Source organism: Chenopodium quinoa, unplaced genomic scaffold (genome assembly GCF_001683475.1).
Source record: "Chenopodium quinoa cultivar QQ74 unplaced genomic scaffold, ASM168347v1, whole genome shotgun sequence".
In the NCBI taxonomy this organism is placed as follows: domain Eukaryota; kingdom Viridiplantae; phylum Streptophyta; class Magnoliopsida; order Caryophyllales; family Amaranthaceae; genus Chenopodium; species Chenopodium quinoa.
The window spans coordinates 4,530,714-4,537,461 of record NW_018742951.1 but is presented as its reverse complement, the minus strand read 5'-3'; positions in this window follow the sequence as shown (position 1 = coordinate 4,537,461).

Below are 6,748 nucleotides of genomic sequence, written 5' to 3'. Positions count from 1 at the left end.
GGTCTCGATGACTCTTACAAGTCCGTTGTCGACTCTGTAAATGGCCGAGACACACCCATTTCTTTTGAGGAGCTTCACGAGAAGCTCATAAATAAGGAGCTTTCAATCCTTCAAACACAATCTACCACGACCTGTTCTCTTCCCGCAACCGCTTTTGCTGTCTTCACCAAGCCACAAAACTGTCACTCAACTAAACCGTCCCAAGGCCTCCTTCCCACTCCCTCTTCAAACCCCTCTAAAACCCCTCGTCCTTTCCTTGGCAAATGCCAATGGTGTCGTGAACAAGTCAGGTTGTCGCTCATTGTCCTCTCTTTGCACAACAATTCCTATCTGCCTCCCCACCGCCCCCACGCTCCACCTCCACACAGCCTGCTCGCTCCTCCCCAAAGCCGCAAGCCAATCACTCTCACCTCTCATCACCCTCCCCTTCCTCCACTCCTTGGCTGCTAGATGGTGGGGCATCTCACCATGTGACCAACGACCTCAACAACCTATCCCTCCATGCACCTTATGATGGTACCGAAGAGTTAATAGTTGGTGATGGTAAGGGCCTTCACATTTCTCATATTGGCCCTTGTGATATTTCTTCTCTAGTGCTTAAAAATGTCTTAGTTGTTCCATCTATGACCAAAAATATAATCTCTATTTCTCAGCTTTGTCTTGATAATAATGTCTCTGTCTCTTTTCAATCTAACTCTTTTTTCTTGAAGGAACTTTCAACTGCGAAAGTGTTGTTTCAAGGGACAACTAGTCGCGACATCTATGAGCCTCCTCTTCTCCATTGGTCTACGCAAGCACATCATCTTCCATTGATTGGCACCATCGTATAGGTCATCCATCTAAGAATGTTTTTTAGCATATTATTTCAGAAAATAAATTAAAAGTACTGCCTAGTATTTCCATTTCAGATTATAATTCATGTGATTGCAGTAAAAGTCACAAACTCCATTTCTCTAATTCCTCTATCAAATCTTCTGCTCCCCTTGAATATGTCTACACTGATTTGTGGACTTCCCCTGTTTATTCCCATGACAACTACAAATATTATTTAATTTTTGTTGATCATTATTCTAAATACATTTGGCTATACAACATAAAACAAAAATTGGATACAAAGTCTATTTTCATCCGATACAAAACACTTGTAGAGAAATATTTTCAACTCCTTCTCAAAACACTCTATTCGGATAATGGAGGAGAATATCTTACTCTTTGACATTATCTCACCATTGATGGAGTTTCCCATCTCACTACTCCTCCTCATACCCCCGATCATAATGGTTTCTCTAAACGCCGGCACAGGCATATAGTTGAAACTTTTCTCTCTCTTCTCTCCCATGCAAACATGCCACTTGAGTTTTGGTCTCATGTTGCCTCTACAGCAGCCTATCTAATAAACCGGCTTCCTATTCCCACTTTAAATAATGTTTCTCTATATTTCAAACTTTTTGGTTGCAAACCTAATTATACTAAACTTCGCAGTTTTGGGTGCTTATGCTACCCCTGGCTTAAACCTTATACAAACCACAAACTTGACCCAAAATCTAAACCATGTGTATTCATTGGATACTCTCCCTCTCAAAGCGCATATTATTGCCTTGATCCCTCAACCATGCGCATTTACACTTCACGTCATGTTCAATTTAATGAGTCTACCTTTCCTTACACCTCCTTAACTAAATCCCCATGCACCACCACAAATGATCTTATTGATCAGCGGGCTCCCTTATTGATTCTATCACTACAAAAGTCATCATCACCCTCTACTGCTACACATCTTTCGTCCATTGCCTCCCCACCATCTACACGCAATCCCACCGAACCATCTTCATTTTCTTCTTCTCTTATGTCTCCTGACCCTTCGGCATGTTCACCATCTCCCTCATCATCTACATCACTCTCTTTATCCTCTATTTCGCACCCTCCACCAAGCTCCTCTCAAATTGTTACTCGCCTTCAACATGGCATTCGTAAGCCTATAAATAAACTCAATCTCAATGTCGAAGCTCATGAAACCTCCCTTCCTAAAAACATCACTCAAGCTTTAAAAAGTCCGGTGTGGTGGAAAGCTATGGAAACCGAAATCCATGCTCTCCAAAACAATAACACATGGTCTCTTGTCCCTTCTTCTCCTTCCCAAAACGTAGTGGGCTGCAAATGGGTATTCCGCATAAAACGCAATAAAGACGGTGCAATTACACAGTACAAAGCACGTCTTGTGGCTCGTGGTTTCACACAACGAGTTGGCATTGACTATGGGGAAACTTTTAGTCCCGTGATCAAGCCTACCACAGTCTGATTAGTCCTATCTCTTGCGGTTACCAATGGCTGGCCCCTGCGTCAATTAGACATTAACAATTCCTTTCTTCAAGGCACACTCACTGATGATGTCTTCACTGTTCAACCCCCTAGCTCTGTTAACCCTCAATATCCTACACATGTTTGCAAATTGAATAAAGATCTATATGATTTAAAACAAGCTCCTCGAGCTTGGTACACCGAACTTCGTCATCACCTTCTTCAACTTAGTTTCCGCAACACTATCTCTGACCCTTCTCTATTTACTCTATTTGCAAACAATATCACCGTATACCTCCTCGTTTAGGTTGATGATATAATCATCACTTCAAACATGCCCGAATTCCTAGACTCATTCATCACCCAACTTTCAAACTGGTTCTCTCTTAAAGACCTAGAACCCTTTCTTATTTTTTAGGAGTTAAAGTCATCCCTCACCAACATGGTCTATTCTTGAGCCAAAATCGCTACATAAATGACATACTATGTAGAGCTAATATGGAAAATGCAAAACCCACATCTACTCCTCTTGTTGTTCATCCTCCACTAACCAACACATGACAACCCTTCCCTGACCCCGCCCAATGCCGAGCTCTCATTGGCAGCTACCTGAGCCTGACTCGCCCAGATGTCTCCTTTGCTGTCAATAAATTGGCGCAATATATGTAGCACCTTACTGACTTTCATATGCGGTCGCTTCATAGACTACTAAGGTATCTTAACGGCACTTTTAATATGGGTCTTATCATTCATAAATCCACTCTTATGACCCTTCATGCATATTCCGATGCTGATTGGGCCAGGGATATGGATGATTTCATCTCAACAACTGCATATATCGTGTACATTGGTAAGAATGCTATATCATGGTCCTCAAAGAAACAGGAAACGAGAGCGCGATCCTCCACGGAAGCCGAATACAGAGCGGTTGCTGCTGCCTCTGCTGAACTTCTTTAGGTTCAAAATCTCTTACATGAACTTCGTCACCCTCTGTCCTCCCCTCCGGTTATATACTGTGATAATGCCGGGGCAACTTATGTCAGTGCAAATCCCGTATTTCATTCTCGCATGAAACATCTTGCTTTGGATTATCATTTTGTGCGTGAATATGTTCAAGCTGGTAAACTACGTGTGGCTTACATATCTACGAATGATCAGCTAGCAGATGCTCTTACAAAGCCTCTGCCCAAGCTTACTTTCACTACATTGATCAGCAAAATCGGTCTGTCATAACCACAACCCGTTTTGAGGGGGCGTGTTAGAGAATGATAATTATTGAAGCTAAAATTACTCAACAACTTCAAAAGCTTCCTTATCTTCGGTGATTACCTTGGTCAATATTGGTTTAGCTTAGTTCCTTAATCATAGGGATTATTATTCCTAATTATCTTAATACTCTTGTAATTCTATTTATATTGCTGTATACTCTTCTGTAATTATCAAGCAAATACAATATACAATTATTCTATCTTCTATATAATTCTCGATAAGGAAGTCAAGAATGTATGGAATCGAAGGATGGATGTAGTCCATAAGTAAATGATTTTTTTTTTGATAAGAGAGTAAATGAAATTTAAATGGACAATTGAAAGTACCCCACGAACTATGTTTGATATTACTAATAAAATCATCATGATGTTCAATAAAAATATGTTTTTGACAATAAAAATGTTGAATGGCTAAACAAGGTTGCTTTAAAGGGCAATAATTTTTGCAAGAAAAGAGGAGCAAGATCCAAGACCCAAATGATCGATCACTAATAACAATTCAAGTAGTTGCAAAATTATTGACAATGGAGTGCACTTTTGTTATTGGGAATATATCTAGGCCAATATATTAGGAGATTTTTAATGGTCAAGATTATTAACCGCATCCTGAACACAGTTTATATGTGTTTAGAACTTGAAATATTCAAAACACAATCTCTCATCTCTAAATTATTTATCTCTCCAAAATCTTGTCCATTTGTCTCTCTAATTTTCTCCAATCATATTTAAATTTCATTCTATTCATTGTCTTCAAACTCTTAAAAATAAAAATAAAAAAACTTTTACATACTATTTATGTTTCATAATGCTATTAATATCTACTAATTGAAAGATAATAAAGAAATTAAAAATAAGAGTAAAATTGTCAAATAAAAAATAAAAACATAACTTGGTCTCTCTAAATGGTAGAAAGGGCAAGCAAGCAAGGGATGATCCCATTAGGGTTAAGAGGATCATAGACTCATAATTTATGATAAGCTAGATAAAGTCTGATTCTTGTATGGGTAATGAGTTACGGTGGAAAAACTGTAAAAAGAAAATATATAAATATTACTAAAATAACAACCGCTGACATCATCTGCTTTTCAAATTGTACACATGTCAAGTTGTGATAGAAAATTTTTCCGCTTAAATCAATTGCTGACATATATTCGAATATTTATTTTTACCTTTTGTTTTTTGAAAGATCCTTATTTTTACCTTAAATTATTATATTCTAATTTTTTTTATGATAATTATTATACTATATTATACTCCATATTTTATATAGTATTATGGATTTATGAGTGACTATTTGGCTTCCAAATATAATTACTCTCAATTAATTAAAGAGTACTCCGTATTGTATGATTTGGTTAAATATTTACTCTTTTTTCAAATTATAAATAGCATTGCAATTAATAGTTATGTTTCTATAATTTTTCTCATATGAGATACATTTATAAAATATATTTATTTCAAAGAAATTTTTTATGTCATGCATTTCGGGGTTTTTGGAGTCCCTTGAAAGAGTTACGATTCCAAGAATGTGTGTCGACCGTCTGTACCTGCAAAACCACAGAAAACTCCGGTTGGGTGGAGTTCCACCTCCGACGATCAAGTTAAAACGTATCCGGATGTATTAAAGTGCGGAATGTAAAGGTCTTTCTCTCTGATTCCGAGAGAATGCTGTAATTAATATTGCTCGGGTTTAGTGTGTATATTTATGAATGTCCAATAAATGAGGATTTTTCACTATTTATAGTGTAAGGGGATCAGTTCCCCTTTCATGGGTTGGAGTGCCACGTGTCACCAGAGGATTGGTTCTCTCAGAACCCCTCTGATGCTGACACGTGTCAGCACACGATTGGTCCATGTGGACAGGGTAATTTTACCCTAAACAATAATAATAATAATGACCTTGTGAAAGTATCAATCAAGTCAATCACAAACCAAATCATCTAAATAAGATAATAACATTGGGGACCAATTGAGTGGTACGTGATTCATTCATTGGCACTATAATTACTCTTTCAAGCTTGCTAGATTGGCCTAATCTCCTACCAGAAACTTACTTTCATGGCTAAGCCAATCAACCAAGCATATCCAATATAAACAATCAACAAAAGCAAGCAAAGAAATTTCCCTTGGCTAGATAGTCCCCATTTTTAATGTAGTTCTTCAAGCCTAATAATCAATTTGAGGCAACCCCTCAAATTCATCTTTTGGTCCTTCACTAAGGGTACCTAAATAATGATTCATGATGGCCAATCACACAAACATTCATAGTAAATACCCTTAACTTCATCATTTGGTCCTTCAACCCTAAAAATCAATTTGAGACAACCCCTTAACTTCATTTATATTTTGGCTCTTCACTAAAAACCAACCTTAACTTCAAGCCTAGTAATCAATTTGAGGCAACCCCTTAACTTCATCTACCTTTTGGTCCACTTAAAAGCAACAAAAATGTTTTGGTCCTTCACTAAAAAGCAACAAAAATGCGTGTGTGTGTGCGTGTGTGTGTTGGGGGGGGGAGAAAGAGAGTATTTGTGTGTTTGTGTAAGTGTACGTGAGAGAGAGAGAGAGAGAGAGAGAGAGAGAGAGAGAGAGAGAAATCTAAAGATCGAGAGAAGGAGTGTGTGTGTGTGTGTGTGTGTGTGAGGGGTAACCTAGGTGATTAGAGCTTTCCTCCTAGTTACACGGGATCTTGGGATCGATTCTCATCACCTGTCCTTGTGGCTCTTTTAACATCATGTGTGTGTGTGTGTGTGTGTGTGTGAGAGAGAGAGAGAGAGAGAGAGAGAGAGTATTAAATTCTTATTTGAATTGCAACAAGTAGTCAAATCTTCAAGCTTAATTTTTTCTTTCAATTCTTCAAAGATTCAAGCTTCCTTGTATTGACCTTAGTACAATGAGGAAAGGGAGACAGCTGTCTAGAGAATCTCAGAATGCTCTTATTGCTCTTGTTAGGTTTGAAGAAATTGACAAGGCTTTGGCAGGAATTGATATTGCAAAGGCCCCATGTATTGATGGCTTTAACTCTCTTTTCTTTAAGAAAACCTGGAGTGTTATAAAGCATGATGTTTATGAAGCTGTGATGGAGTTCTTTGCTACTGGTAAACTGATGAAACAGTGGAATTGTACTACAATTACCTTAGTTCCTAAAGTGCAAAATCCCTTTTATGCTAAGGAATTTAGAC